Source organism: Durio zibethinus, chromosome 17, assembly GCF_047325235.1.
Source record: "Durio zibethinus cultivar Kanyao isolate XHJ-2024 chromosome 17, ASM4732523v1, whole genome shotgun sequence".
In the NCBI taxonomy this organism is placed as follows: domain Eukaryota; kingdom Viridiplantae; phylum Streptophyta; class Magnoliopsida; order Malvales; family Malvaceae; genus Durio; species Durio zibethinus.
In genome coordinates, this window is record NC_143178.1 from 8,392,306 (window position 1) to 8,402,955 (window position 10,650).

Sequence of the window (10,650 nt, forward strand, 5' to 3'; positions counted from 1 at the left end):
TAGTAGGAACAAACTACTTTGCATCAAATTACCTCAGCACCATTAGTAGAGCATAACTTATCACACCCCATATTCCTAACAATGGTATCCATTGTTCATCTCTTCCTTGATACAACATAGGCACGTGAGGCATCCATGGCATCATCCATTTTATTTCATCCCCAGTAAGTCTTTGCAGAAATAAAATCTATTCTTCCTTAGTCTTCAACATCAGCCATTGACTTTTATGAAATTTTGTGATTAGTGCTTTGTTTCAAAGATATGGCTTTGAGATTGCACTCTTTGCACAATTGAAGTGACTTTTGACCTATACATACAACACTGGTACACACCTTATAAAGCATCATTTTTCATTTTGTTGATAGAAATTCAATGACCTTATGATTTCGGCTAAGATTACTAGTGTAGGGTTAATTGCTCAGGTTTCAATTTGCTTAAAAAAGTCCACCATGGATATCTCAATGTAGCCCAAAGTCTTTAGGAAGATTATAATACCATATAATGCTAAGGCAAACACAACGATGCCTTAATCATCATCTAAATGCCTTTGAACAAAATTACAGAGAAAGTCCCAATGGATATTGAGATGTTCACCTTTAGGCGTCGCGAAAGAATTTATGGTTTTCACTTTAAACCCTATAAGCTTGGCCAACTTTTTCGTGGTAACCTAATTTTGGCTTCGAGTAAACACTTTATTCAGACACTATAATTCTATCTCGAGCAAAACCAAGTACTCTTCAATGGTTAGCACTAAATTTTTCTGATTAAAAGTGAAACATCTATAGGATAGGTTCCAAAACTATATAGTTGTTCTCATCAACTGTTCTTCAATCACCACAAGAATGAAGGATGTAATCTGCCCATACTTTCTACAAAATCTTTTTTTTTTCTTCACTTAACTGACCCTAGATAATGGCTAAATCTTTTAAATTATTTTAGGTGAGATCCAAATGCATCTTTTAGGGTAATTCAGACATATAATTGGTAGGTAAACAATCCCTATTCTTTTGCTGGGCTTTTTTTAACCAAACATGTACTTCATTAAATGAATCACATTGGACATTCATAGATGATAAGCAAATCTATAATTTTACAAGTTTCATGAAAGAACTTCTTGGAAGAAAGGTATTTTTGAGCAAATACCTTAATGTGGAACTATATGATATGATTTATGTAAAAGGAAAAAGAAAAGAAAGCAAAATTGAGTTAGTGTGAGGATGCGGTTTGAGAATGAAAAATTTTGTGAGATTTTTTATTTTTTTTGTTTTGTTGTTTTTTTTTAAACTTATTATAGATACTTTATTTGATCCGAGCCCAAACTGATCAAGTCCAAACTGAGTGGGGCTCGAGCCCTATCTAAGTCCAATTGTTCATATTTTTTTGTATTTTCAATTTATGACTTTATGATAATTTTATGTTTTTATTTTAATTTTTTAATTTTATTTGTTTAGTTATTTTATCTTTTTAGTTTGTTCTTTATTTAAGTGAAATGTTATTGTTTTTATTTTTATTTTTTGTTTTATCATGTTAGTAGTTTTAAAAAAAGAAAAGGATAATTGAAAAAACTGAATTGTAATTGGCTAGAAGATTGACCAATGATGAGGTTTAGTTGAACTATTATCCTTAGTTGATAATTCAATTTGAATGGAAAGGATTTTTATTCAATTTCAATTTGGTGAAAAGATAAACACGATTTGAAGATTTTAATGACAAGTGAAACTCTATTCAAGTAAGGGAACTGTATTATAAAAAGACATGCAATTATCAACATAAAAAAAAAACACATGACAATACTGAGAGCAAAATAGAAGGCAAACACAAATCAACAACAAATAAAAAACACATATAGTAAAAGAAGTTAAACAAATTCTTAAAATAGTAAATTTAAATTCTAGGTAGAATTTTGATTTTGTGGGATTTTAAGAGTTGTTTTGAAGGAAAATTTATAAAGAAATATATTTAAGAGGTCAAGATTTATCAATGGGGTGTCGTTGAAATTTTTTTTGGAATTTTTTTCTAAAAAATTTTCAGTTGCAGGTTGAATTTTTTGACAAAATTTGATTTTCTTGGTGGGATTTCGGCCAAGTTTCTAGAATCTAGCATCAAACCCAGATTCTAGTGAAACTTTAACAACCGTTCGATGACCAGTGAAGATTTTGGCTAACTTTTTAGCAAAGCCAAATTCCCATAATCCAGTGAGCTTGCAGATGACTGGTGATCATTTTCTAAAAATTCCAAAAAAAAGAGAGAGAAGCAAAGGAAAAATTAGAGAGAGAAAGTAAAGAGACATTCTAAAAAAAAAGATTTAGACATTATATATATTGGATTAAACACCTTGTTTTGCAAGATTTAATTCAAAAAGGATCTATGTGTTTTGCATTGACCCATCCAACCCGACCCATAGCGCAACTTAAACCTGTAACCCGCCTTCTTTACGCTATGGGTGAGCCAAGCCAAGCTAACTCCTAAGCCGCCCCAGCCATTCCCATGTATGCAGCTGAGTTGCAATACCAATTAAGCCGAGCTGACCTTTTTTTGTACATCTTTTTCATTTGTATTTATTTATTTTTTTAGTTTAGTTTATTTGTTTATTTACTTATTTTTATAAGTTATTTATTTTTTGAAATTTCATACATGATTAAATTTCTATGAAACTTTTAGGAAAAATTAGAAAATATTATAAAAATAATTATAAAAAATAAATTTTTAATAAAATTTTGAAAATAAATAGTAATTACCTAAAGATGAAATTTTAAGAAATTACAAATGGTTAATTTCTAGAAAATTTCTAGGTGAAAAATTTTTTTTTAAATTTAACCCAAATGGAAGAAAAATTCAGATAAAGTTTCGCTAATAATAATTCATATTTATTTTTTAATTTTTTTTAAAAATAATAAAATACATAAGTAAATTTAATAAAATTTTGGGATTGAATTAATAATTATCCAATGATGAGATTTTTAAAATTTTTAAATGATAATTTTTCTAAGAACTCCTTAAATGAGAAATTTTTTTAAATTTGACCCAAATTGTAGAATAATTTAGAAGAAATTTCAATAAAAGTAATTGTATTCTTTTTCAAATAAAAAATATATAAATTAAAAAAATAAAAAAATTTTGTGAAAATATTTGACAATTATTTAAGAATGAAATCTCAAGTAATCACAAATGGCTAAGCTTCTATGAGATTTATAGATGAAAGGTTTTTTTTTTTTTAAATTCAACTCAAATGGTAGATGAATTTAGAGGGGACTTCAAAAATAATTGTCATATTATTTTTAGATTCTAAATTTAACCCAAATGATGGAGAATTTAGAAATGAAATTTGTAAGGTATTTCTGAATAAACCCAAATAGTGAAAAATTTAGGAACGAAACTTGTAGAATAAAGAATAAATTTCGAGGATGAAATTCCTTGTAATCGCAAATGAATGATTATCTAAGAAATTTCTAGGAGAAAAAATATTTCTAAGTTAGGCCTAAATTATGGAAGAATTAGATATATTTTCAATAAAATAAAAAATTTTAATAAGAAAATACTTGATTAAATCTTTTTTCAAGAAAATAAATGGGATTCTTAAATACTCTTGAGGTGAGGAAGTATTTTTAGAAAATTTACCAGATTGATAGAGAAATATTAAAAATTATTTCTAATATTTAAACATTAAGCATATAAAAAAAGACCATTAAAACTATAGACCCTTAGGATAATTTAAAATAAAATGGTACTGTCCTTTGGATGAGCGTATAAGGGTGCTATAACATTCCCCATATATAACTAAACTCTTACACTTAGTTCTGAAATGCAAACCGAAACCTATTCTTTTAGAGATCCTTACTCAAGCTTAGGATATTCTTAAGAAGATAGATTCACTTAAGTGGTTAATCACATTTTAACAAAAAAAAAATTGGTAATGACTCCTTAGCTTGTGTCTAGTTATAGGTTTATGAATCTATACGTTATAACACTCACTATTTTTATTTTTGCACATTTTGGACTTAGGAATCTTCTATAACAAGGTGGGCGAGGCTCTACCTAAGGTTGGCTTTCTACAACTTATTATATTCTTTGTTCAAATTGACATGCATTTAAAGGTTCTTAAATTATTCCTCACTATCGTCCACGCTGGACTAGTAAGGCACCCTAATCCTCACTTATTATAGGTTATGAATGAAAAAATTTCAATTTGAGTGGAAGTATTTCCCTTACCATTGTGAAGGTTATTACCTCAAGAAAGCATATGTACTTTATTTTCTCCTATAAGGGATAAAGCTCAGGTATAGAGTCATACATAAAGTGCGACATGTCATCTTGTGTTCAAATATCTCCTAATTTATTGAGAATAATATATACAAAAAAAATAAAATAAAGAATGAACAAAAGGCAAAGTTAAAAAAATAATGCGAATAAAATTTTTCCTTTTTGCTTTCAATTTGTTTTTGATTTTTTTTATTGTTTTTTTTATTAAAAGAAAAGTAAAAATAAAATTAAATATCGATTAAAACTGTTAAAATCAAAATTAAGAATAACACATAATTAATTTTTGGCTTGACTTTAAAAAAAATGACTTCCCTAGTGGAGTCACCAAATGGTCGTAACTATTTTGGAGCTGCCTGACAAATTTGAAAACAACAAGAAAAAAATGGAGTCTCCTCCACTAATCTTTTTAGAAATCTTAAAATTAATGAAAACTTATTAAAAAGATAATTTTTAGGTCTACAAAACAGTTTGAATCTGAAAGTTGATTATGCGTGAGAAAGATTAGCACCCCATAGTACCCTTTTAAAATGGTATCAATTAATTACATGTTATCTATTGATCTTAATGAAAATGGTCTTAATTTGGATGTTTAAAAAAATAATTTCCTTAACTTTCTTTATTTATTGAAATTTAATTTTTTATTCTCTTTCTTATTATTTTTTATTATTGCTTAATTTTTATTCGAAAAAAATAAATTGGAACCATTTTATTTAACGAATTTTTAGAATGTTCCAATACATTGGTAACATCAAAAGAATTTTTCGTCATCTAAAGATTTCTTAGACATCGTTACTTGTAATACCTTAGAATCTCATTTTAGAGGCTCATATTTAATTTTCATAAATACAAGGACATGCATGCAATGTGATAAAATATCAATGCATATATTTTATTTTTTTAACAAAATATTGGTTTTTTTAATTTCTATATATTTCATAGAAGAAAATAAAAATTTTTATAAATATTCTAATACACTAGTAATATTTAAAAAAATCTTCTCACATAGAGTTTTTTTAAGGTAATACTACTTGAAATATCTTAAAATCTCACCATTGAGTAAAATTTTCTTTTCCCTTACTTTTTATTATTTTTATTTATTTATTTATTCAATTTTGTTTTATTTTATTTTATTTTACAAAAAAAAAATTTTTTTATTGTATTGAAAATTTTTTATAAATACTCTAATATACTGGTAGTATTTTAAAAAAAAAATCTTCTCACCTAAATATTTTGTAGGCATCGTTACTTGGAATATCTTAAAATCTCATCATCGAAAAAGAATTTTTTTTATTTTTTAATTATTTTTAATTTTTTTCACATTTAAACTTATCAAAAGTTTAGAAATTATTTTCATTTTTTAATATTATTTTTAAAAGAATGTATTTTTTTTGGAAAATTCAAAATTAAAATATGTGTGAACAAGAAAATAAATAACAAAATAATAATAAATAAATATATAAAAAATATAAAAATATAAAATTTTCTGAATCGATCGGTCTAGAGAGGTTCAATAGCTTTCGGTTCGATTTGATTAGATTACCTCAATTTGGTAAGGAAACTAGTAGTTCAACAACGGTCTGGTTTCGGATGAGCGGTTCAATTGAATTGGTTGAAAGCTGAATGAGGGGGCTGTGGCGGGTTAGGTGCAGGGGTTTTCAATCAATTAGTGGGTTGACACGTGGATCCAAAAGGCCTATACGGCATCGTTTTAGGCCTCATTCTTTTATCTAAAAGCCATATTTATTTAGCTCATTTTCATCCTTTAAAAAAAAACCTTCAAAAAAACTCTGTCAACTTTCCCCAACAGACCTAGAATCCAATCATCTTTCGTCGTACTAACCATAGCTCTCCACCTTACTGGTTGCCATGCTTTTCATCATTGTCAATTGCCAACCGCCATGTCAATTGTCAAAAAGCCCAAAAAACTCCCTAAAAGCTCATTTCAACCTCTTTTTAACAATTTAGCCTCTTTTTCAACCAAAAAAAAAAAAATCCCAAACAACCTAGATCTAAGTAAACCCCTTTGGTTCAAACCCGAAAAAAAAAATCTAAAACTAGTTACTTTTTTTTTCCTTGGTGTTGGTTCCCTGCTCGAAAGGACTATGTTTTTTTTTTTTTTTTTGAGTTTTCTATGTTTGGTTTTGGTTTGTTGTTTTTGTAGGCTAGAAAGGTTTTTTTTTTTTTTTTTGGTTGGACATAAACTCTTCTTTTTTTGTAAATTTTTGTAGAATTTTCCCCCCTTTTTGGTGGTTTTTTTTCTTTTTTAAATATTTTGGAAAAGTCTTCTTTTTTGTTTTCTATTCCCTATGTTTTATTCTTTCTAGCAAAGTTTTTTTTGACTGCAAGAGAGATAACGATAGGGGACAGTTGTTGCTGTTAGGGCAATTGATGACTCAGGGGGCAAGTGGTGGCTCAGGGAATAGGTAGTGGCTCAAGGAGTTGGTGGTGGCTTAGGCAACTGGGATACCATGCAGTGCACGGCACCCACCATCATTGTACCCCCATTTTTTTAAAAAAAATTATTTTAATACCATTTAAAAATTATCAAATAAAAATTAAACTAAAGCTAAATAAACAAAAATGAGCCATCAAATGAGCTTTGTCTTGGGCCATGAGTCAAGGAAATTGAAATCGAACCTTTCGGTCCCAAAAACATGATAAAACTTGATAAAATTTAAAATCCAGAGAATCCAAATAAATTTGATGTTTACATGAGAAAATCAACCTAATGCAAAATATCAAGTTCTTTCCGAAGAGATGTCGCGGAAAGCAAAGCTACTCTTCGTATATAAAATCATACCATTAATATTTGTTTATTATCCACAACGTATCTCTCCTTGCATCAGATTCCTTTCCACCCCTCTTATTCACAAACATTTTTTAAAAGAGATACTTTTAAAAATAATAAAAACTTTGAGCACAAATCCAGTCCCCTCTAAACAAAGTACAGTTTGAAACTGTGCAAGTGTGAAGAAAATGAGAAAAAGAGGGAAATCCCATGAAGAAGCCAAAAATGGAGAAGAATAAAACATTGCTGCTTGTCTTGTGGGTCTCAACACCCTCAAGATTCAACCATTCAACCTCCCTCCTCTTGGTATGATGTTTATGATCAGTGTTTACCATGTTCTTTTGTCCATTTTCTTTCTTATTGATTGATTACTACTCCTTTGTTCCTTAAAAAAGTTTATTTAAGGACCCTATGATTCCAGAGTTAGTATGAAAGCTGTTGGTATCTGTGTAAGTGATGCTCACTACCTAAAGGTATATCCTTCTTGCAGCTAGTTCTTGCTTTTTTAATATACATTAATCAAATGGGAAACATTTAAATTAAGTTTTAAATGAAGTTTGTGACGTTTTTTTTTTTTTTTTTGTTAAAATCGGTTAAGTAATAACTAAAATAAAAAAAAATCAAATCCATAAATTGAAAGTTTTTGTTTTGTGAAAATTTTGAAAAAAATTTAATATATTTTTTGTATTAATATTTTTATTAAAAGTTTTGATAATTTTTATGGATGAATAAGTATCGATCAAATTTAAATTATAAATAATAATTTTAAAAAATTTTTTGCATATTATTAAAAATTTTATTGAATTCTATTAATTTATTGATTTAAATTTTTTATTAAAATTTTTATTTAATCATTTTTAATAATTAACTTCATGAACTTCACATAAAATATGAATTTCACATAAAACTTCATTCAAGTTTTGTCCTTAATCAAATATGGTTCTTACTAAGATTTCCAGATTTTGATAGTTTAACAAAGCTTCCGTTTTATTGCTGAGACTATAACAAATGAATCAAAGACAAATTTTTGGTCTTGTTACAGGTATTTGATTTGAGTAAATTTGCCTCCGTTTCTAAACTGCTTTTCTATTCCTTACCTTCATTTCTTTGCCAATCAAAAGGAAAATTATTCAGGAAGATGACCAAAATGAATTTATTCATCCTTTTACTGATCTTTGCCATTAGTTTTATTGTAAATTTTTGTGTTTTAGAAATTGGGATGTATGGATTTTGGGGTGAAAGAACCAATGATGATTGGGCTTGAGTGTACTGGGATCATAGAGGAGGTTGGAAGGGCAGTCAAGAATTTAGTTCCTGGAGAGCGTGGGACTTTGGAACCAGGGATCTTTGCTGGCGATACAATCTATGCCGTGAAATGAAGTTTTTTGCCACTCCACCGAGTCATGGTTCTCTTGCTCATCCGGTGAACCTATAAGCTGCATTTCAGCGTGGGTTCTAGCTTATTTACTGGTGCTTCATTTTACTACTACAATACCAACTACATATAGCTTATTAAATAAACCATCGAAAGCGTGAAACTAAGGGTGCTGCATTTCTTATTACGGTGACAATATATTATGAGGGGACCTTGATCCAAAAATTCTCAAGTTTATTTAGAGGTTTACTAATGGGTAGTCTTTGATTTTCAGATTCAAAAAGCTTCAAGGATACAATTCTGTCAATGTAAATTGGGATTCTTGTGTCTAAAATTGTTACAAACTCGGTTAACAGCTTACTCGGTTGTTTCTATTGTGGTCTATGTTGAATATAATGTTTGTTGTAGTTCTAAATGTCATTTTGTTACATCTAAACTCATGCTTGATGTGAGACCTTACAACACTAACAAGCCAAAGAATTTTCCTACTATGTAGAGAATGAAAACTATATTCTTAAATAAAAAAATAATAAAAAAAACTATGCATTATAAAAGCAATCTAATTATGCGATCCTCTTCAAAGCTAGCATAAACATGGGAGATTTGTCCTACAGTCAAGTTGGTTTTAAAGGTTTGGCTAATGTTCAAGTATGTCTGGCATCATGCTACGAGGCAATGATGAAAATGTGGTGGTTCTCATTTAAAAATAAACATGCATTGGCATCATATTGTATGCAACGTTGGTCATTTTCTTTGAAGGGACTGGAAATGAATTTGATGGAATCATATCTTTTGGACTGCTAAGGTAATGCATAAGTTGATTTTTGACGTAGGTTGTGCATCCTGCCAATTTGTTTTTCAAACTGCCAGACAATGTGAGCTTGGAAGGAGGGGTGATGTGTGAGTCCTTGAGCTTAGCGGTTCATGCTTGTCGCCGAGCTAATGTTGGTCGAAACAAATGTGTTGGTCAGGGGTGCAGGACCGATAGGCCTCGTTGCTATTGATGGCAGCTCGTGCTTTTGGGGCACCTAGAATTGTCATTGTAGATATGGATGACAATCGACTCTCTGTTGCCAAGGATATTGGTGCTGATGGATTTGTTACAGTTTGAACTAATATTCAGGTTCATAACATCCTTAAAGTCCCTTTTTCTTTTGCCTAGCAAATTATGCCTATAAATTCTCTTCATTTCAATTCTTTCTGAATCATCATTATTTCAAATGTCATTATTCATTTAAATTTCAAGTCAAGGATTGTCAAATATACAACGTCATGAGGATCTTTTACTCCATTGTCTGACTTTTAGACAGTTTTATGTTCTAATTTCATTATATTACAGGACATACCTGAAGAAGTATAAAGAATATGTAAAATAATGGGAGCAGGAGTAGATGTAAGCTTTAATTGTGCTGGCTTTAACAAAACGATGTCAAACTGTCTGAGTGCCACTCGTGCCGGTAGCAATGTTTGCCTTGTGGGAATAGGCCATTCCGAGATGACCGTCCGTCCCACTCCAGCTGCTGCAACGGCAAGTTACTTATTTTAATGATTTATTTAACTCATTTGAAAATTTTGGTTATAGCATTACGTATGGTTTAGTTGTGATCCATTGTCGGGGAATTAGACAGTGAATTGTTGGAACCTAGTACTCACAAATGAAAATTGCATCAAAGTGTTACAGTGATTTGTAGAGATTAAACCTATGATTTCAGGAGTCTTTGCTATTTTGTGCCTTCACCACTCGTTGGATGATGATGGTTTAAATGCAGGAAGGTTGATGTTATTGGAATCTTCCGGTAAAAGAACACACTGCCTTTGTGCCTTGAGTTTAGAATAAGCGGTAAGATTGATGTGAAGCCTCTCATAACCCACAGGTTTGGGTTTTCTCAGAGAGAGGTGGAAGACGTTTTAGAAACCAGCGATCGGTGGTGGCAATGCCATTAAGGTTATGTTTAATCTGTGACTTCGATACTGCTTGTATGTATGTGAACATTTCAGATGAATTGGGGGAAAAGTATTCTAACAAAATTGTGGCATATGAAAAGTAGAAGGTATGTATAAGAAAATGGACTTTTTAAAAACCTATGGCTATATACGTCTAGTAAATTTTTTGTTTCGCAATTTTTTCACATGAGATATTGGAGGCATTTGATGAACAATTACGTGAGGAAGACAACATCCTCTAAAAATACCAATTCAATTTGGCACATTACAACTAATTATCTCC

The 10,650-nt window shown here is 29.7% G+C and overlaps 2 long non-coding RNA genes across 2 annotated transcripts; both read left to right on the top strand.

Moving 5' to 3' along the window:
* The first annotated feature begins 6,749 nt into the window (after positions 1-6,749).
* Positions 6,750-9,349, top strand: LOC111281347 (uncharacterized). The gene is made up of 3 exons (XR_016329180.1): positions 6,750-7,354; positions 7,444-7,521; positions 8,260-9,349. It is a non-coding gene; the product is annotated as an uncharacterized LOC111281347 (long non-coding RNA).
* A 59-nt stretch (positions 9,350-9,408) lies between these two features.
* On the top strand, positions 9,409-10,605 carry LOC149514008 (uncharacterized). Its single transcript, XR_016329181.1, has 3 exons — positions 9,409-9,546; positions 9,763-9,955; positions 10,197-10,605. It is a non-coding gene; the product is annotated as an uncharacterized LOC149514008 (long non-coding RNA).
* The last annotated feature ends 45 nt before the right edge of the window (positions 10,606-10,650 follow it).